Below are 23,358 nucleotides of genomic sequence, written 5' to 3'. Positions count from 1 at the left end.
AACTGTCGTACCCCGATTTTGGTCCTGAATTTTTCTTGATGTTTGGCCTAACCTTGCTTTGGTTTTATATGAGGTTTGGTTTTGATTCAAAGTCATGGTGTTACGATTGTGGATACCTCTATGGTCTGGGTCATCTGAACAACCAAGTTTCTTGTGTTTCTAGCCACTTGCCAGTCATGTTATTGGATCATGGATATTCCTTTCAAATCCTAACCTTATGGTCTTATTTCGTGGTTTTGTTCATACACATTATCAGTCAAGTTATTTTCTTTTCAAGAGTCAAACATTCAAGTTATAAATAAACCAATGGTAAAACCAAATCTCAAATCAAATTTCAAACCATTTCCATTCATTTCACATCATTCTAAACCATTACATTTGATTCTACACAAGAAAATACAAGTCTTGACCATTTTTGACCAATTGTTGACTTTGGTCAACAGTTGACTTTTTGGTCAACTTTGACCAAAGTCAACCCAAATTCCTCAAACCTTAATTTTCATCCTAACCAATAATAGAATATCCATTTACAAAGAAATCATAAAGAAAATACAAAAAATGCATTTTTGACCAATTGTTGACTTTGGTCAACGGTTGACTTTTTGGTCAACTTTGACCAAAGTCAACCCTCACTTGCTCTTGCCCACCCAACTTGGCCTGGCCTTTTTCTTCAATGTGTCATCCAACCCTCATGTTTATTTATGTTCGTTCTTGGTAGATTCCATCACAAATAACACATGTGGTGCACCTTGACTTTGTAGCTTTTGAACCGTTAACCATTCGCCACTGGCCTGCCCCTAACCATGGACCAAGGAGCCCCTAACAGTTCAACCATTATCCTTTGCTCATGCCCTTTGGATGCAACAAAAACCTTATACATGTGCAACAAAATCATGGATGCAGATGGTCTAGCCAATGCTGCTGCCACAATCATGTCATATCCTGCTTTGCAACAGCACCATACCATCATCATCATGCTAGCCTGCAACAAAACCTCTAAAAGGGCCCTGCACATTTCTGAACATTGCCATAAATTCATCAGGAAATAGCCATGGCATAAGAAGTCGGTCAAGGCATTAGCAAGGCAAAGCAATCAATGCACGACAACCATAATATAATGAAGTCAATGTATGACAGTAGGCCATGTGTTCAGGACAAGCAGACTCATTTACCATGGAAATGTAGTGCAAAACATTATCCTAGATAATGTCATGGTTCAGGTCACAACCAAGCAAACATCAAAATAGTGAGCATCCTGCAACTATCATCATGCTAAGACAACATGTAACAATCATGCAAAATAATCATCGAGCCAAAGCACATCAATAACAAGTCATGACAGCAACAAAGAAATTCAAGGGTGGAAAACACTTAACAGGGTTCAGTCATGACAGCCCCTAAAACCTGTTTCCAACTGAAGCTGAACCATATCTCATACCCTGCAACGTTACGGGGTTCCACAATTTGCAACAGTTTTCTGTGGATTTGGGACAAAAACTCGTGTTAATTATGAATGCAAGGGTCGAACTAGTGTCATCCAAATGCTGCAATTTCGGCCCACGAGTCAAAACCTGCCATTATTCACTCCGGAGCACAAACTGTTTCTCGATCAAGTGCAGTACCAAATGTATTGCCACAATTTAAGGTTTCTCAAACGAAAAATGTGGCACATTTGGTTCCTGCTGGTAGTTCTATGGCAAAGACATCCATTTCTGCTGGTTTTCATTCTAACCAAAAGGTTCATTCATCCATCAATCAACAATCAATAGAGCAGTGTAGTCTCCACTGCAGTGCTCTTCATCTTCCTCCTTTCGGTTGATCACTTCTCATACGATGTCGTATCGTCCAACTGCAAACTCCAGGACCGAGGTCCGTCGCAATCGATACAAAGTCGCCGTCGATGCCGAAGAAGGTCGCCGACGCCGTGAGGACACCATGGTTGAGATCCGTAAGAATCGTAGAGAAGAGAGTTTGCTCAAAAAGAGGCGCGAGGGTCTTCAACCTCAGCAGATTCCTTCTTCCATTCACTCCGTTGTAGAGAAGAAGTTGGAAAATTTACCATCCATGGTTACTGGTGTTTGGAGTGATGATAATAATTTGCAGCTTGAGGCAACGACTCAGTTTCGAAAGCTGCTTTCTATTGAACGTACTCCACCGATAGAGGAGGTTATACAGACTGGTGTTGTTTCTCGTTTTGTTGAGTTTCTGATGAGGGAAGATTTTCCACAATTGCAGTTTGAGGCTGCTTGGGCTTTGACAAATATAGCTTCTGGAACGTCGGAAAACACCAAAGTGGTAATTGACCATGGTGCTGTCCCAATTTTTGTGAAGCTACTTGCTTCTTCTAAGTGATGATGTCCGTGAACAGGCAGTGTGGGCATTAGGAAATGTTGCTGGGGATTCTCCTAGATGTCGTGATCTTGTTCTCGGCCAGGGGGCTTTGGTTCCTCTTTTGGCACATTTGAATGAACATGCCAAGCTTTCTATGCTGAGAAATGCTACTTGGACACTTTCAAACTTTTGCAGGGGAAAGCCACAACCCCCTTTTGATCAGGTTAAACCTGCACTTCCTGCTCTTGCTGGTCTAATTCATTCAAATGATGAAGAAGTCTTGACTGATGCCTGCTGGGCACTTTCATATCTTTCTGACGGTACAAATGATAAAATTCAAGCTGTAATTGAAGCTGGTGTTTGTCCCCGACTTGTGGAGCTTCTACTGCACCCATCTCCTTCAGTGCTGATTCCTGCTCTTCGCACTGTTGGAAACATAGTCACTGGAGATGATATGCAAACTCAGGTTATCATCAATCGTCAGTCTCTTCCTTGCTTATTCAATCTGTTGACAAATAATTATAAAAAAAGGCATCAAGAAGGAAGCTTGTTGGACCATATCAAACATTACAGCTGGGAATAAACATCAGATTCAGGCTGTGATTGAGGCCAATATATTTCGTCCTTTGGTGACCCTGCTTCAAAATGCTGAGTTCGATATTAAGAAAGAGGCTGCATGGGCTATCTCAAATGCTATCTCGGTAAATCATCGGAGAAAGAAACAGTACAGATTAGTGATGGTAAGTTTGGTGTTGGGCCTACAAACACAGAAGCTCCTGGCATTGGCAATGGCCATGGCAGGACTCATGTTTCAAAAGCCAAGAGCATCAAAGGTCATAGAAAACCTAGTCAAAGTTTTATTGGTGTGATTGAACTGCTGCTTGAATCTATATGCACTTGTGTTTCTCCCTCGAAGGATGACAATACCTCAAACGTACTTCCTGGCACCACAACATTGAGTGACATGTACATTGATATTTCCATGAATAAAGGAAAAGGCAAAGCAGGGTACTTTCCACAGGAAGAAAATTTTGCAGTACCATGAAATATCAACAACAGTCTCAAGCTCAATTAATGCATCAAGATGTTTTTGAACAGTTAATGCATGGACAATCAAAACTTGATCCTTCTAGAGATAACTTGTTAAATCAGGTACAATTGAGGAGATATCTGTATGATTGGCAGCAGAATTCACAGTCTTCAGGGCACCTTGATCCGTCGACAGAGCAGTTTATCCAAGCAAAATGGCTCTCAGGTCATGAAAAAAAACTCAGCACCGCTGCGGAACACCCTCGAGCTTTACATCCATCGCTCTCCTTCACCGATCGCACTTAGTCTCACCCTATGTTCAATCATGGAAGGATCACCGAAATACTTTCTTTGAGAGAATCCAACACAACGGTGTATTCCTCATCTTCTGGATTCACATTCATCAATTTCGTTTCGTCACTCTGCAGCAACTCTTCGTGGATTCATGTCATTCTTCACTCAGTCTGTGTTCGCCGATGCTCATATCGATTTGGTTCACTCTATTCTCAACAACTGCTATCAATAACGCAACGGCGTCGACACAAAACCAAAACTATTTATAGATTGAAACAGGCAAAATGAAGACTTACTGGTTTCACCGTGGCATTAATAATAGGTTTGATGAACGTTGTTGGTTAAGAATCAGATGAGGTTCTGTTACGGTTATTTTATCCTTCGGCTGGAAATTCGAGATTGATTCCTACTGTCATGAAATTTTCCAGGTTGGAGTTCTGGTACAGGTATTTATGCAAAGGTTTGAGTTCAATCCTAATTCTGCATCTCACAGCCTTCAGCTAGGTCCAAAAAAGCGAATCAAATGAAACTAGAGCTGATGTTAAGTCTCATTTGCATTCATCAAAATATGATAACAATGGTAGCCACTTTCAGAGGCTGCAGTATCAAGTAACAAAAATTGTTCAAGGGCTTTTCAAGTCCACCTGATGTTGAAAATGAAAACAAAACTTACAATCCTGAAATCTTGACTAGTCTCAAGCGTCAATGGGCTGCAAATTTTCAGTTGAAGTACACGGGTCATAGGTCTTTCAAGAAGCCCTCACAACTGTCTGAAAGCATAGTGGTTGTTGGACTTCACCTGAATTGTGATGTTCAGACACTACATAGACAACTTGTTGATAGAAAATTTGAAGAATCTGCCAAATTGAGAAATGCACTTGGTTGTCAGAATCAATCTCCTGCAGAACCCAATAATAAACCAGAGGAAAAGTAGCTCAAGTAGCTTTACGAAGCATATGGGCAATAGGGATGTTATCATTACTTCTCCCAAGCTTATGGAATCTGATTCAGGGAAGTTTCCTATTTTTGATGTTGAAGCTACAATTGCTATCGCTTGGGACTGCATGGTATCTTTGTTGAAGAAAATTGAGGCCAATCAAGCTTCATTCCGCTCTGCTACTGGTGTGACTGCCATGCTGCCCTTTTTGGTGTCTGATATACATCATCCAGGGGTTCTTAGGATATTGTCATGTCTTATAATTTAAGATGCCTCACAGGCCCATCCTGAAGAAATTAGGTGTGTTGGTTGAAATTTTGAAAAGTGGAATGGTAACTAATCCGCCTGGTTCCCCGTACCGGCTTTCTGTTGATGCAAAATGCGACACTATGGGAGCACTGTGGTGTATCCTGGGAGTTAATAGCTCTACTCAGAAGGTTTGACAAAATCAAATGCAATTGAGAATGAGTCTTCTCAAAATCTTTTATTGACTCCGTCAGGTCCAGTTAATCCTGATAAAGAGCGAGTTTGCAGGCATCAGCACCTCAATTCACGACTTATCGTCATCACGACTTATCGAGTTTCCATCTGGTCAGCACGACTTATCGTCATCAGCACCTCAATTCACAACCGTAGCCCTGCAAAGATCAAACCAAAATTGTGTCAAGCTGCCATAACAACACCATATAAAATCAGTTAATTCTAAAACAAACTTTTTAGATAAGTGAGTTACAGTGGTGAAAGTTTTCTTACCAATGGTGAAGTTTTCGAAATGAAGAGGAATTGGGAGAGGGACCACAAGCTGGAATAAGGACAAAAAAAACCTCCCAGCATCCTCTGTACGACCACTACTCTGAAAACACAACAGAGATGAGCAGAGAGGAGATGAGTCATATATAAGAGAGGCCACTGTTCATAAGAGGAGGAGCTGAAAAAACCCTAGTTGTGAAGAGAACATTGACGGCTACCATTCAAAACGACAACAAAGGAGAGGAGAAAGAGATTTTCGGAATATCTCTCTCTGCAACAGTGTTCACACAGAAAAATAACCCTCAATACTCCACACTTCAGCTGTAAAAAACCACTAATCCCTTAAGCTCTCCTCCGCCACCCTTGTTGCAGCCACAAAGGTTACAACCGGAACCGTCATATCACAACTCGACGTTCTTCCGGCAACAACATCAGCATTCAACTCAGTTCCGTTACCGAGTTCCGTTACCGGCAGCAACAACAACGCAAAGCGGTGGCAACCTTGGTATTTCGGTAACTCATGCTCGAACTCTCCTTTTTTCCGTGTGTTGTTTTCATGTGCATCATTTGATTTTTTTTTTCTTTTACGTTAAATCTTCGTTTCATATACTGCTGCTACTGTTACTGTTATTGCTACTGTTATGTTTGTTATTTAATTATATTCAGCGTCTGTTTATTATATTTATAGTAATGCAGGCAATATTTGAATAACAAAGTAGTTCTAGCCCAGTGGTAGAAATGTTGTTTGTTAAACCTTAGGTTGGGGGTTCGATCCTTGGTTTTCAGCTTTTTTTTATTTTAACATACTTTCTTTTTTTACTAGTTTTTATTATTATTACCATTTTTATTTTAAACCTTTTATTTATTTTTATTTTTATTTCTTCTCTTTTTTTAAACACTTGTTGATTTTAATGTTAAACTTTGATTTTTAATTTATGGATTTGACAATTTTCTTGTTATTTATCCATGATTATTTTCATCGATATATTGATAGTATTTCGCCGCGTTTCGATTAATCGCATATGACATTTCAATTGTTGTCAATATGTGCAAACCGGCTTTGAGCACATTATTTAGGTTTTGTGTGTCCCTCAATTTCCATCCGTACAAATCCCGATTTTACCTTCTTTTTTCGATTTAATTTTTAAGTGTCTTGTAAATATAACTTGTTGTGTTATTTTCACATGGCTTACTCTTGGGCTTTCTTACAATGAGCCGGTTCTCTTGCACTTACACTCATACGTTTGCATTATTTGTTATTTGGGCCCGATTTAATTATTCTAATACTTTGAATCCCCATTCATAACAAATGTACCCCTCTCCCATGAAATGTATAATATTTATTCTTTCATTCTTTATTCATCTGTTAATACAAGAATTAAAATGAACATTCGATAACCATTTCAAAACAAGACCAAAACCTCGATCCAACGTCGAGTAATCATTTTTCAAAACCTAACAGAACCAGCACGTATTCATCCACCCTTTTGTAAGTCGATTGCTTTATGCATCGCCATCAACCTTGTAAGTCGATTGCTTCATGCATCGCCATCTACCTTCATCCCTAACACTTCTCCTTGCTCCATTCGTCGATTCTTGTTCCGATTAGGTAGCACCCATTAGATGGAACCCTTTGTATGATAACATAAGTAGGATTCCCATATCCTTTTGTATGACAACATAGTTAGAATCCCCATTTCCTTTGCATGCCAACATTAGGTAGATATTCCCATTTGTAAATCCTAAACACTTAGGTACATATTGCATGACAACACTAGGGCAGAGCTTCCCCCACTTCTAGACCTTTCCGAGCGTCTCCGATCTTGTGGCATGTAGTCCGTTCTATTGCAAAGAGGTAACTGCCTAAGACTCGATTCAGCGAGCTGCGACACCTACTGCTAGGATGTGAACACATTGCCCACTCTCTTTTGACACAACTGGTGTCCTCCTTTTCTAAGTCCATATTCAGATGGCAACCCCTATGAAGGGGAACTACGTCGCCCTGATTCTCATACCAGATGAGGTACGTAGGCAGGAGATCGTGCGAGATCTCTCCAGGCACACTTTTCTTTCTTTTTGTGTGTGTGCTTGACAGTTATAGGCCCGAGTTCCCGACTCCCTATTAACTTGTTTGGTTGTTGTGTGCTTGGGAGCTGATGTAAGTCCATCGAGTGGCATTCGGGTTCCAGTGTGCGTGTGTTTTGGTTCGGATGCCGATGTAAGTCCAGTGATTGGCGTTCGGGCTCCACGTTTGCCTTTTTGTGTGTGTTTTGGTTCGGATGCTGATGCAAGTCCAGCGATTGGCACTCAGGCTCCATGTTTGCCTGCTTGTGTGTTTGTTTGTTTGGCGTGCGTGTAGCCGAACTACGGCAACTCTGATTCTCATGTTCAGATGAGATACGTAGGCACAAGATGCGATGTCTTGCCGAGTTTGACTAACAACTAACAACTAATCTTTGTTTGCTTTCGCCCTCGTTGCGATCCTTTCTCTCGCCCTCGTTGCGATCGAGACATTCCCTTTCTCTCGCCCTCGTTGCAATCGAGACTTTCCTTTTCTCTTGCCCTAGTTGCAATCGAGACCCATTGTTCCCGTAGTCAGCTGAACTACGTTTTGCTCTGATTCTCATTCCCGATGAGATACGTAGGCATAAGACGCGACGTCTTAGCGAGCACACACATCTCTTTCACCCATAGGTAACCGAGCTACGAAGACTCTGATTCTCATATTCAGATGAGATACGTATGCAGTGGATGCGACATCCGTGCGAGTCATTTTCTTTGACCCTTTTCTTTTAGTAAATAATACTTTAGATAAACATACACCCTTTAGACAAGAAACAACAAGAGTGGATCCCGTAGAGTACTACGGATGCGTAGGGGTGCTAATACCTTCCCTTCGCATAACCGACTCCCGAACCCAAGATTTGGTTGCGAGACCTTGTCTTTTCCTTTCCTTTCTCCAGGTTTACTTCGAGCGTTTCCCTTCCCTCTTTTGGGATAAATAACGCACGGTGGCGACTCTTCTGTCATTTTCTTTCGCCGGTTGTTTTTTCGCACCTCCGTATTTTTCGGGTTGCGACAGTATGCCACTAACTCTCATGAATGGAAAAAAGGCCAATTCTTCACACAATACCAAGAAGAATGGGAGCTTACAATCTCACTTACTATAATGTTATGCCTTGCGGGATAAATTTAGCTCTATGTTAAGTAATCGTAATTGGACTTATGTAGAAGTCAAAACTATCTGAGGTCGGGCAATAAAATATTGGTGTTAATGCCTGTTAGAGATTTGGTACAAAAAACCAAACTTCTGAAACATACCATACACAAAAATAAAGTGGGAATGACCTATCTTAATCCACCTCATGTTGATTTATCTGACACAAGGTCATTGATGAATCAACTAGCATTTGGACATTAGAGAAATCATTGGTCAATGATGGATTACGAAATAATTGGGATGAAGATGAAAAGGGAAGGGGAAATAGAAATCCAAATTGATCATAGGAGGAATTCCATCTGATCAATAACATCCAGTCATTTTGTGGGATGAAATGTACATTTCATCAACCCCATAAATCCAATAGTATTAATCAAATGAAAGTTCAAATCAACCATGATCAAGGCCAAATAGAAACTTAAACATCACAAGGTTAACCAAATGGCTCAACAATATTTTTAAACAATTAAACAATAAAAAATCAATTTTAAAATGAATTAAAATGCATTTTAAATGGACAAAACCTCACATCCCTTCAAATCACCAAATAAATGGCCAAGGGATTTATCCTAGGTCGAACAAGCTTAAAGGACCTTAGACAAAAAATGTCACAATTTTTGGAAAGTCACAAGTATTTTAAAATATTTAAAAACAAGTCAAAAATCATTTAATTCACAAAAAATATCAACATTAATCCAAAAAATGATGTTAATTCAAAATATGGAAGAGGGAAATATTTAAATATTTTTGGTGAAAGTCCTATATTTTTTGGATTAAAAATTAATTTATTATGAATTAAACAAAATAGAAGGATTTAAAATAAAATCAGAATTAATTAAAATAGGTGAAAAAACATGGGGCATCAGATCTCCCTCATTAATTTAGGTAGAAGATATTATGGCCATGCGCGTTGGGAACATGGAACACCAAGGTCAATGCGCTGCAAACAGAGTCAAACAAATCAAAGGCCCTGATTAAAACGTTCAAACACAATCAAATGGTTGGAAGGGTGCTAACACACCACCAGAGCCCTAGCTCCGGTCTTTTTCTCCGGTGGACCTCACCGAACTGGTCCACCACCAACCTCCATGAAAATGAAAAGTGAATGCATTAATTTAAAGTGAAAATCATCAGGAGTCTGAATTTGTCCTCAATTTCTCCCAATTCCAAGTATATTAAAAGATACATGGATTTGAAATTTGAGGTGCATGATATGAGTTACTTTGATTTGGCCTCAAAGCAACTCAATTTTGTTGCCTACATTGGTAGGACTTCAGCTAACCAAAAACCAAGTGAAATGATGGAGAATTAAGGGAGAATCGAAGAAGGAAAGTTTCACAAAACTCACCTTTTGTTTGTAGTGATGAAGCTCGATTTGGATCTCAATTTGGTTGGCCTTGCTTCCACTAGCTTGCAGAAGATGAAATAGAGGCTCAGGTGGTTTGGACACTTGGAGTTTCAACCTTAAAACAGAAGTGAAATTGAAACTCGATTTCAAATGAAATCTTCAAGCTTGTCATTTAATGGAGGTTTGGGGAAGTTGCAGGAGCAAGGCTTGGGAAAGGTGGTTTGATTCTGAGCAGAACAAGATGTATTTATATCCATGGCAATTGATTTCTACACACTTCCATTCAAATGCCAAAAATAGTAATTCAAGTGTGTGTGGCTTCATGGGCATGTGATAAGCCCATGAAATGATGCAAAAAGGTCCAAAATCATGTGCTAATCAACCTAAAGTGATAACATGGGATCATGCATTAGGGAAATGGAAATTCAACATGGAACTTACCAAATGAGGCCATGCATTACACCCATGCGCAAGTCCTTCAAAAATGCTCCAAATGCCATGATCTTGGACTCTTTGGATAGGTAATATGAAGAGGAACACCTTTGCTGTTGAAGAATTTCCATTTAGAGCTTGGGTCATGATGAATTCTGAGGTGGAAGTTGGAGAAATTAAACATGGTTGAAAATTTTCTAAGTTATAAGTCAAATGATCACTTCATCCACCTCGAATAACTTTTGTTATGAGCTTCAAATAAAAATGGTTCCTTCATCAAAGTTGTATCTCTTCCATTCCTCTTCAAGTTGGTCACAAATTTGACACCATTTGAATCATGCGTGAGGGAGTTATGAATTTTAGAAGTTGAGGAAAATTGCTTGTCAAATGATGGTGGCCCAAAATGACCTATAATGTTTCCTCTTGGTACACACCATTGCAATTTGAATTTGAAATTTCTCAAAGAAGAAAAGTTGGAGAAGACATTTTGAATTTGATCATGAAACTTGGATGGACTTCATATGATAAAAATTGAGAAAGTTATCGGTCTTGGAAGTTGGGGCTCATGGAGGATCATATATGAATAAGATGATGTGTCATGAAGTATCCCTTGAAATATTTGATCAATTGTTGTAGAAACTTGTTGAGGAAGTCACACAAGATACCCAGATGAATTGGGGTTTCCAAGGAAAATAAGCTTCAAACTCTTGATGAATTATTGATCAAAATAACAAATAATGAACATGGGGATCCATATATGATGTTTACAACCAATGTGAATCTTTCCTTGATTGATCTCTTAAACTGAGGGTCTCAAACCCTAGATATGAGCTTGATAGGGTACGGATGGATGCACACACTACCTACAAAAGAAATGAAACTACACTAGACATATTTTTGGTATTTTGGTTAGTAAACAAATAAAAACAAAGTATGATACAATCAAAAGTGCTTGATGATATCTCCCAATGCAAACCCAATGAATGAAGGGTGAGAAGGGTACCAAGGTGTGATCCCAAAGCCAATGCAAATGATGAGATAGCATGAGGGATCTTAGGGTCAAAATTAGGGTGTTACAGCTGCCCCTATTTAAGGACATTCTAGTTGAGGATGTGAAGGTTAAAATCTTCGTATCAACTCAGTAGAATGGACTTAAATAACAACATCAAGAAATAAATTTTGATCCCTAAGAGACCTCATGATGCATATGATATTAATGTTAAAATAATATTTATGGGGAATATACTGCCACAAAGGGAAAGAATATGGAGAGACTGAAAATCCATAGGAGCACAATGCGTTCCATAAGGAAAGCTCACTAGGGGGCCAGAGACTCTGGGGATAAAAGATATGCGTAGGACATGCGACGACTTAAAACTGCTGGAGACACAAAGGGATTTCTATGAAAATAAATCAATGGAAAGACTCGGACTGGGTATAAAGCTATCTGCAAGGGGCGAAGCTGAAATACTCAAGCCAAAGGCAATTGTAACACCTCAAAATTTGCCCTCCTCTCTTGGGACTAGCTTATCATATTGCATTTCATCATATAGGACATTAGGCATTACATCTTTGCATATCATGTGGAAACAATGAGCAAGTCCTCCTCCTAGGTCTTTCTCAGAAGATAGAGAGGTTAAAAGATTCAAGCCTGAGGGTTTCCTGAATTGATCACCAATCATCTGAGGGTTTGTGCTTCAATTAGGGTTTCTTGGTTCCTCAAGGAGGTTGAGTATTATCTTGGTTGAAATGGTACATCATCATCATCATGATTCATTATTTCTGATCAAATTCCTTGGGATTAGGGTTTTGACCTTTGGTCAACCCTAATCAGTTGCATTATACCAATCAGGGTTTTTCAAGGAGATGAGGTTTTCATGAGTTGGAAATCATCATGTGATTTTATTGAGCTTGTATTAGCTAGGGTTTCATTTTGGAGCTATTTCATCAAGTGGTTGAGGCTCAAAATCATCTATGCATGGCCAGGTCATCTATCAACTACAAAAGTCAACTATTGAATTTGGAGGTGGGAAGTGATTAGAAATACTTCATTCATGTTCAAACAAGTCTCATTTGACATTTCAAACATCAACATTGAAGAAAATAAAGTCAGGACAAAACTTTCCAAAAATAGTAAGTGACCTGTAATTTGAAATTGCCAAAAATGGAAAGGTTTTCAACTCAAGATTACATCATCAAGAAAGCTTCAAATGAAATTTTGTTGAACATAAAAGTTGTAGATATTTCTCTCCCATTTCCAAAAAGTCAAAGATCATCAATTTCTCATGTGTGGTTAAGGAGATATGATCAAAACTTGGCCAAGTGAACATGGAACTTCAAATGAGCATAACTTCTCAACCAAAACTCCAATTCAAGTGGCTCTTTTTGCATTGTTCTTGTTTTAACCTCTAGTTTCCAAATTTTGCATTACATGGCATGAATTACATTCACATAAATATTTGGAAATTCACTTGATTTTTGGAGGGAAAAATGGAATTTAAAATTTGTGCATCATTTGAACATGTGACCATCACCATTGACTCCAAAACAGCATTTTGAGTGAAATTGGATCAAAATTCGTACTGTTCACCATGCATTTTCATGCATAAGGGTGAAAAGCTCAATTTGCCAAAACACTCCATAATTCACTAATTCCATTAGCATTGCCTTAATCCTTTCTAATCATGTTTAGCATTGCATATATAAGCCTAATCTCTAACTGTTTTTCACAATTCCCAATTCTAGATCTAGAATCACAAAATTCATCAAAATTTTCTCTCACTTTTTTCTTTCAAATTCTTCAAACACACTCCATTTTTCTTGATCAATTCATCATCTGGTAGCATTTGTGAGCAAGTTTGAAGGAAGATCCAAAGGAAATCGTGCAGCATTGAAGCATATGAAGCTTGGAAGCAACAATGGCAAATTGAAATTCTGGTGGAATCAAGCACAATTAAGCTTCGATCCTCTTCCCAAACACTTGTACAAGCATCATAGAAGGACTGTTTGAACATTGCCAGGCTTGAATCCATCAATTCCAGTTCTGCTTCTTCAAGAGGTCACAATTTCGATCTCTCTAATTCTTGAAATGCTTATGCTATTATTGTAGATCTTTGTGAGCTGATTAAGCTGAGCTTTGAACCATGTAAATCCATGCAATATTCACTGAGTTATGGTAGTTTAAAGATTCATGCATGAAACTTGTTGGCTTCGATTCTCTCATGTTAAGTGGAATTAGGATAAACTAGGCATGGATTTGTTATGTATGTTGAAAGATCTACACATTCATGTGCTTGATTTCCATTTCTGGGAAAAATGTTCTTGGTGTTCTTGATGGTACACTGTTCATTGTGAAACGAGTGAAGGAGATGGCACTGTTCATGCATAGGCCACGGTTTTAATCTTCAGAGAACGTTTTCTGCATACTGCATGCGTTTGTCTTAGGGTTCAATTGTGATTGGCTGAAGCATTTCCCATGCGCGCTCCTCATTGGCTGTCTGTGGCTTTGACCGCGTTGACCATGACACCTAGACTTAATGAAACGCTGAGTTTCATCTCCAAGGCGCCACTATTTGAAATGCACCATACTTCGATCCTCAGCCATTCCAATTTTCAAAATGCCATGTTATTTTTCTACTTCCCTCCTTCACATTCCATGCATTGTTCTTCATCATTTTTTTCATTTTTCTTCATCTTTAAAAATTCATAACAAATTAAATAATGATCCAAAAAATATGAGGTTTTTTGCATTGTGTCACATTTTCTCTCTAGCTTTTTATCATTATTTTTCCATAAATTGTGCTTGCCTGGAAAATTATTTTGCCTAGGGTTTGTGTACACATGTCCATTTTGTACCTTGCCTTGCCATATCTTTTGTGAAATGCTGAGATTTTATCCAATGCTTATGAAATTTTACATGATGGAACTAGACTCTTGGCTTGACAATTTGGTGTTGATTTGGTATTTTTACCATTTGTAGTTTCTGTTTTATGATCATGTTAAGGCAGGTGTGACAATGTGTGTCACACCTTGTGATGTTCAACTTGATTGATGAATTTGCCATACCAAATGAATTCCAAATGTCCTGATTTTTTGTATGAGGCTTGATATGAATGTTGTGAATAAGCATGACTTTGTTTGGAATTTTTGGGATCCTTTCGGATTTAATTGAGATTTTTCATTCTGGATGGTCACATTTGAGCTTTTGAATTGCCTTGAACTTCATTCATTCATGAAATACTTGTTCTTTATCCAATGAATGTGAAATTTGGGACACTATTTCTAGACATGTTGAATGGTGTTTTGGCTTTGGTTTGAGGTTTTTACCATGATTCATCTCTGTTTTAGGCCTATGCTAAGTTGGTGTGCCAAATTGTGTCACATATGTGCTTGGTTGTGCTTGCCTTGGCTTATGCAATTTGATTACCATGCCTAATGTTGTCCAAATGCTCTAATTTTTTGTGTGATGATCATGTTGTATGTTCGGTTTACCCATGAATTTTTCCAAGATTGTTTGAATCATTTTTGATTTAATGTACATTTATTCTCCTGATGTCACAATGTGGTTACAATGTGCATACCTTGCCATGTTTGGTTCATGAAATACTTTTGGTGAATGATATGGATATGGGACTTTTTGGATTGTATTCTTGATTGCTTGAGGTTGATTCATGTTAATTTTCAGCTTCTGTTTTGAATTTTTTCTCCATCTTTGACCCTAGGCTTTGACCTAGTGGTTGGTTGCTTATGTTTGAGCTTTGATTTCAGGTTGAGCACTCAAGTTCCATAGTTGATGATGCTCTATCACTTGAGCCTTTGATGTTTAATTTTGACTACTAACATTGTGTGTTTTGTAGGGTTGTTAACTCATTAGAGTTTGACTTGTTGACTTATGCCTTTGCTCATTGGGTTTGACTGTTTGATATTCATGATTGTCTGTCTGTTTGTACAGTTGAACTGATTTGTTTGATGTTTCAATAGGTACATAAGTTGCTTAAGTTCTTTGAACTTGCTTTTGCTTGGTTGCTTAATCATTGAGGTATAACTCTTGTGACTTCATGTAGTCTGGAAGACCTGTCTTGTTACTTGGGCAGGCACCTGTCTGAAGCCCTCCTTAAGAGGCAATGCTTGTGAATGTTTATTTTTGTGCCAAGCAGGAAAAGTCCTTTGATAAGGCAATTGGCAGATAAAAGAGATGTGTAATCCATCTCCTGCTATTCAGTGTGTCATCCACTTTGCTCACATACCTTGTGTTGATGCATTGCGGATAATAGCCCAAGATCTTTGTTGTGTCAGTCATGTGGAGTAGAGTCCCACATTCTGGACTCCCACACTTTCATTTGTCTGAAGCTCTCCCAGGCCAGGGATAAGAGCTGTGAAGTCTTATCTTCACTTCCCATTTCATCTGCTTCACCCTAACTCTCAATGTTAGGGTTAAAAGCTAACATCACCCTGTTACAATGGCTTGGTTGTCGAGGTTGACATGACCCTTTGACTAAAGCCTAGCCTTGTTTGAGCCCCTCTGTTTGTATATAGTGTGTGTGCTTGCTTTGTGCTTCTGTGACTGTTTGTGCTATTTAGGATAGCTTGCTCCCTGTGCAAGTTAGCTAGAAACCTCAACATAGGGATCGTATGCATGACAACTTCTAGGCTCGAGTCGTAGTCTTCCTAGTAGTTTGTGTCTCCCTTTGTATCTGGTTAGGCTAGTCCTTTTTCCCTGTTAAGGGGAACTACGTCGCCCTGATCCTCATACCAGATGAGGTACGTAGGCAGGAGATCATGCGAGATCTCTCCGGGCACCCTTTTTCTTTTTGTGTGTGTTTGCTTGACAGCTAGCAGGCTCGAGTACCAGACTCCCTGTTGGTTTGTTTGTTCAACTTTTTTGTTGCTTTTGACGACTCAACGTCCGGTTAACCTTTGTGTGTGTTTGGAGTCTGACATAAGTCCAGCGATTGGCAGTCGGTTTCCTGCGTCTCCTTTACTTGATTGGAGTCTGACGTAAGTCCAGCGATTGGCAGTTGGTTTCCTGTGTGTTGTTTGTGTGCTTGGAGTCTGATGTAAGTCCAGCGATTGGCATTTGGTTTCCTTGTTCGTGTTTGTTGTTTGGAGTCGGACGTAAGACCAGCCATTGGCAGTCTGTTTCCATTTGTGTGTTTGTTTTGACGTCTCAGCGTCTGTGCGTGTGTTTTGTTTCGGCGTGCGTTAGCCGAACTACGGTAGCTCTGATTCTCATTCCAGATGAGATACGTAGGCATAGGATGCGATATCCTAGCGAGCCCGTTCCCCTGTTTTCCCACCTGTGTTGTTTCCCGTGTGTGTGTGCATTCTTTGTGCAGTGTTTAGCAACCTTTCTTCTATTCTTTTGAGCGTGGATCCCGTCGAGTGCGACGGATGTGTAGGGGTGCTAATACCTTCCCTTCGCATAACCGACTCCCGATCCCATCTCTCTTTGGTCGCGAGACCATGTCTTTTCCAGGTTTACTTCGAGCGTTTCCTTTCCCTCTTTGGGATAAATAACGCACGGTGGCGGCTCTGTTTGTTTTGTTTTAGCCCGCCGGTTGTTTTTCGCGGATGCGACAACTGGCGACTCTGCTGGGGACTAAGAAGTTGACGTTTTGCTGGTCCATCTTCCCTAAGCGAGTCTCTCCTAGCGCTCTCTAGGATAGTTTAGGTTGCTTGTGCTGCTCTATTTATTGCTTTTATGATTATTATGTTGTGTATATCTTTGCATAAATGTTTGTATGCATCATACTATCATTGTGTTGTCTTCTGTACAGGTGGTTCCTCTGATTTGGGGGGGGGGGTGTTCTGAGTGGGGCTAAAACCCAGGCTCGAGTATACACCTAGGATTTGTGTGGTCTCATGTTGCCTCTCATGTTAGGTCAACATGTTTTGGGCGACGTGACATACCACAAGCCGGACGAGGTTTATTTGAGAGTGTTCTTCCTTTGTGGAGTATCCACCCTGGTTGAGTCACCTCATCTGAGCTATTGACTTCGGTGACCGTTCTTTCCCGGATCTTTGGTTTAGACGATCTTAAGAGAGCTGCAACGGCACACCCGAAAGGGCAAACCCGTTGAGTATCTTTGCCCGATTGTCGAGACCATTATCCGTCTTAGGATGACCTGATTAGAATTCACCTGTGAGGGGGGGGGGGGGGTTGATTCTTGCAGATGCATGTTCTGATGGTGACTAATGGTTCAGTTATTGATCAGAGTTCTATTTATAAGTCAGATTTATGGATTTATCTCTGAGACGCCGGAGTGCTGTCCGCGGTTTTTATCAATGGGGATCCGTTTATTTCAGGATTCCCTGGGCTGGTTTAGAGGGTCTTATGGTTATCTGTTCAGAGAACCTCTGGTGATGATGGTGATGTATCATTTAGTTCCGTTTATTTCGGAACCCCAAGTCGGATTTATGGTTGCTCAGTACCTCAGATGATAGTGATCAGTTCAGAGGCCGTAACTCAGTGCAGTTGATGAACAGATGACTTGGAGGATGGCACAATGCATTGCATTCATACATCAGCATCATTCACATTTTGCATTTATCTGCATCTAACACATGTTTCCCCATATGCAGGGGACATTCTTGATCGAGATCCTGGTTGAGAGACTTCTTTGTTCCAGACATGAGGCCCGGCTTGAAAGATGACGTTGTCTACAGTTTCTTTGATCCAGAGATTGGTGTGCTGAGAGATATGATAACATTGATTACACCTGACCATGTGGGGATGTTCCGTGAGGCATACGGTGGTATTCTGAAGTTGGTTTTCAGGCTCACAGACAGTGATAAGAGTGCCATCCATACTCTTCTCCAGTTTTATGACCCTGGTTTGAGATGTTTCGTTTTCCCGGATTACTTGTTGAGACCTTTGATGGAAGACTATGCCAGCATCCTGGGTATGCAGATCCGAGATCAGATTCCATTCTATGTCACTAAGGGGGAACCTGATGCTGCTGAGATTTCTCGTGCTCTTTATTTGAGCCCGGAAGTGACCAAGGGGGGTTTGAAGGAGAAGGGAAAGTTACCCGGTTTTCATCTGAGTTTCTTGGAGGCTAAAGCTAAGGAGCATGCTGTTGTGGGTAATTGGAGGACCGTTTGTGCCTTGATTGCTGTGAGCGTCTATGGGATCATCCTATTTCCTAATCAGAAGAACTTTGTGGACATTAATGCCATTCGGGTGTTTATGCAGAGGAATCCCATTCCTACTCTGGTTGGGGATGTTTATTACTCGGTCCATAATCGGAACGAGAAGCGGCGTGGGGGATTGATCCGATGTTGTGCTCAGCTGCTGTACAAGTGGTTCATGGGGTACTTGCCTTCCAGAGGTGCCTTTGCCTGTCTTGATCCTACCGTCAAGTGGTCAGTCAGGTTGATGGGTTTACGAGCCAATGACATAGCTTGGACTCATAATGGTATGGCTGGACGAGATTTCATTTACAGTTGTGGGAGTCTTCCCAATGTGCCTCTTATAGGAGTTCAAGGTTGCATTAATTACAACCCGGTGCTTCTTAGGAGACAAATGGGATTTGCTGTGGAGGGTCCTCCTCTCGGGCGAGAGATTCAGGAGTCTTTATACTTCCCAATTGAGGGCAATCAGCCAAAGTTGAGGCAGGTGTTGGATCAGTGGCGTGACATTCAGAGGAAGGGCAAGGTTCCTTTTGGCAAGGTTAACAGCAGGTCTTTTCCTCCATTTGATGATTGGCTTAGGAAGAGGATTGAGCTCACGCATTTACCATTTCCTGGAGGTGATCCTTGGTGTCCTTTGATTGAGGGGCCACGTTCTTCTGTCAGCATGGAGGAGTTCCTTGAGATAAAGAAGGAGAGAGATCAACTGCAAGCAGAGATGACTGAGTTGGAGATGAGTGTTGCTAGGATTCAGATGGCTAATCAGGAAATTAAAGGGAGAATAGAAGACCAGGATAAGAGACATGCCATGGAAGTGAAGCGCTTTGAGATAGACACCGCTTATTATGGCAAGGTCAGCCAAGCATTGGAGTCTTCTACAAAGGAGCATGACCTTACTAAGGAGAAGCTAGCTAGAGCTTCGCAGGTCATCGAAGATGAGAAGAGGAGACAAATCCTTGTGAGGGATCAGAGAGATGCCAGAGCCAAAATGATTGCTACAGAATGGGAAGCTGAGAAAGCGAAGATTATTGCTGAGAGAGATCACTCTCTTGCTGAGAGGGATCATTACTTTCGACAGATGAAGATTCACTAGAAGGAGATAGGGAGATTGCAGTAGGAGAACACTGAGCTTAGGTTCGCGGTGAAGTTTACCAAGGTGGTAGATGATGCGGAGCCTTCTGTGGGGCCTTCTTCAGTGTAGCCTCTTGTTATCATTTGTGTGGATTATCGTCAGGCCTGTTGACGGAATTCACTTGTTTGGATTTTCTTTCTGATTCTGGAGAATTGTATTTGACTCGTATTAGACTTGATGTATGACTCTTGCACGTATGGTGCACTTTTAATATGCAATGGTTGTCTTCATTCAGTGATTGGTCTTCAAGCTTTATCTGCTTTCCGGTATTCACTCACACAGCACACACGTGGTCGGGTGATATCTTTGCTAAATCATATATCTCTGATCTGTATGATGAAACCATATGTGATGTCAAAATATTGCCGCCGAATTATTATCTGTCTCGATGAAACCACGATCGAAAGACAGAGTGTTCCTCATACGGATAGACATTGCATTCATGCATGAATCATAATAACTGTCTTTTATTTTGCAAGTGTCAGTCTCTAACATGTTTGATTGGCACAGGAATGATGAATCCACCCAACGCCGACCTTCTCGATTTGAAAGAGATGATGAGGGAGTTGTTCAATGTTATGCGAGGGCTCGCTTTGGGGCAGAAAGCAATCGCCGAGAAGGTGGAAAGGATTGAAAATTGGCTGAGAATGGGGGAAGTCCAGGGAGATGCTCTGTCGTCTGGAGTAAAGAGGCCCTCCGACAATAGTCAGCACAAGAAGGAGGTTGAATCAAGTGATGTGCATGCCAAAAAGGGTAAGGATCGTTACCACCCGTATGCTGCTACAGTAACGATCCCTACTAGTAATCAATCTGTACTACAGCAACGGAAGTCACCTCAACAGAGAACACAGAAAGCTGGGTGCCAAGTGAGAAGAAGGACGACAAATCGTCATTTTAATAAGCCGCCCGTGACTTATGCCTCTCTGTTTAAAAGGTTGAAGGATCTTGGGTTAGTGCAGCCAAGGGCATTGGTTCCAGTGAGACCGGATCAGAGGCTTGCAAGTTACGATGAGAATGTCAGGTGCGAGTTCCATGCTGGTGCACCCGGACATCACATTGAGGGGTGTAAAGCTTTTAAGCATGTCGTTCAAGATTTGGTGGATTCTAAGGCCATCAATTTTGCACCGATGCCGGATGTTAATGCTAACCCCATGCCGATGCATGGCCCTCTGGGGGTGAATGTGATGTCAGAGGATAAGAGAAAAATAGAGGTGACGGATGTGAACCAGTTGAGGACTCCAATGTCTGTGGTCAAGAGACATCTGATGAAGACTGGAGTTTTCCCTGGTTGTGATAATCGTTGTGCTGCTTGCACCGTCACTACAAATGGGTGTGTAATGCTGAGGGAGACGATTCAGAGAATGATGGATGACGGACGTCTCCGATTTGAGAAAGTTGATTGGGGGAAAATGGACATCTTTGTCGGCCACTTGTCATCGTTCAAGCAGGTAGAAATGGACAATGAAATATTTGAAACACCATGTCAGGCAGTTGAGACCGTCAAGGTAGAAAATGCCATTTGTGGTGAGAAAGAGGAAAAGCTGTCCTCTTCTTCTTACAAGTAGGCCATGGAAGTGGTGAAGAACGGAGAAGCCCTAGGCTGGGGAAAAATCATAGACATTATGGTGAAGGCGGATATGTTCGGGGTTGGCTATCAGCCAGATCAAGAGTCGTCTAGACAGAACAAAGGACGTCGTCCACCGTTCACATTCATCAGTGCTGGAATGTTGAATCCAGGTCACGCCTGTACAATAGGTGAAGATATCGACAGTGACTGCGAGCTCGATAGTTGGATAAAATCGTGCATACCTGGAAACTGAAGAGCCTCAAAGATTATCATTATCACTATACTTGAAGAGTAATATTTCTTGTTTTTCAATTCCGTTTGCATGAAAGCCATACGTTTTTCCGGAAACGTAATGGTTCACTGTAAGGGCCATCTCATGTGTTTCATTGTGCAACATTTTGCATCATTAATAAATGGATGTTTTTCACATTAAAAGCGGTGTTCCCTGTTTTTCATTTATTTTTGCAGTTTTAAAATAAATAAAAATGGCAATGTTTGTTTTCATTTTTCCCCTTTTTTGATTTGTCTCGTTCCGACTTCAAAAAAAAATAATCCTCTGGATCTCATTGATAACAATTCGGTTACACCTTTGAATGACTTCGACAATCCGATCTATCATACCGAAGAAGAAGGCGAAGAAGATTGCGATCTGCTGGAAATTAGTCAGGTTGTCAAAATAAGAGGAGAAGGTGATTTAACCGCACGAGGAGCGATTCAAGATTCTTATTCCAGGCACCGGCGAGGTCAGAAAGGAAGTGAAAGTTGGGGCCGCTTCATAGGCGAGTCGAGAGCAGAATGGTAGCCCTGTTGAAAGGGTGTATTGATGATTTTCTCCTGGTTGCACCAGGGTATGCCAGGGTTCGATACTGACATCGCGGTGCACAAGCTACCAGTGAGAGAAGACTGTCCTTTAGTGAAGCAGAACGCCGGTGCTACTTATCAGAGATCCATGGTGACTTTGTTTCATGATATGATTCATCATGAAATCGAATGCTATGTTGATGACATGATCGCAAAGTCCCAAACAGGAGGAGGGCATCCGGTAGACCGGGTCAAGTTATTTGACTGGCTGAGACAGTTCAGACTGAGGTTGAATCCGAACAAGTGCACTTTCGGAGTGCGGTCCAGTAAATTGCTGGGGTTTGTTGTAAGTGAAAGAGGAATCGAGGTTGATCCTGCTAAAGCAAAAGCAATACAAGAAATGCCTGAACCGAGAACAGAAAATAAGGTTTGTGGTTTCTTAGGGAGATTGAACTGCATTTCACGGTTCACATCTCATCTAACAGCCACGTGTGAACCCGCTCAAGCTGTAGAGAAAAGATCAAACGGTCAGGTGGAATGATGATTGCCGAGGGGCATTTGAAAAATAAGAGAATAGTTGTAGGAACCTCCGATTCTGATGCCTGTGGAGAGAGACCGTAAACCCTATACTTGACAGCCCTTGAGGGGTCTATGAGGTGCGTATTGTGTCAGCATGACGAGTCTGGTTTAAAAGAGCATGCAATTTACCTTAGCAAAAAGTTTACCGACTATGAAACAATACATTCACTGCTCGAGAAAACTTGTTGTACTTTGGTATAGGCTGCTCGCCCATTGAGACAGTATATGCTGGTTCATACCACTCTGTGGATTTCAAGATGGATCTGATCAAGTACATATTAGAAGAAGCCAGCATTGACCGGACGGGTTGCGAGACGGCAAATGATTGTGACTGAGTATGATATACGGTACACCTCTCAGAAAGCAATCGAGGGGAGTGTATTGTCCGATTACATCGCCCCGCAACCCATTGAGGATTTTTAACCAAGGAAGTTTGAGTTCCCTGATGAGGACATCTCGAGGTGCTCAAATCGAAAGATTGTGAGGAACCGATCCCGGAGGAGGGGCCGGACCCTGAATCCGAACGGATTCTGATGTCTGATGGGGGGAGGTTAAGGTGAATGAGTTAGTGCTGCTTTGGTTACGCCAAAGGGGATCCCGCATTTCTTTTGCTGCCCGACTGACAGTTGAAGACACCAACGATGGTGGCTGAGTACGAAGCTTGTATCCTGGGTATCGATCTTCGGTGCGTACGTCTACTAGGGCAACACCGCGCTCGCTCGTGCATGGGATAGAAGTGGTATTGCCTACTAAAGTCTAGATCCCATTATGGAGAGTCCTGATGGATGAGAAATTAGAGAAGGCTGAG

At 41.0% G+C, this 23,358-nt stretch overlaps 1 pseudogene; it reads left to right on the top strand.

Annotated features, from left to right (window-relative positions):
- Nucleotides 1–1,742: 1,742 nt before the first annotated feature.
- On the top strand, nt 1,743–4,588 carry LOC127123287 (importin subunit alpha-1a-like; annotated as a pseudogene).
- The last annotated feature ends 18,770 nt before the right edge of the window (nt 4,589–23,358 follow it).

Source organism: Lathyrus oleraceus, chromosome 2 (genome assembly GCF_024323335.1).
Source record: "Lathyrus oleraceus cultivar Zhongwan6 chromosome 2, CAAS_Psat_ZW6_1.0, whole genome shotgun sequence".
Lineage (NCBI taxonomy): Eukaryota > Viridiplantae > Streptophyta > Magnoliopsida > Fabales > Fabaceae > Lathyrus > Lathyrus oleraceus.
The sequence above is the reverse complement of the archived record's forward strand: the minus strand, read 5'-3'. Positions and strand labels throughout refer to the sequence as shown.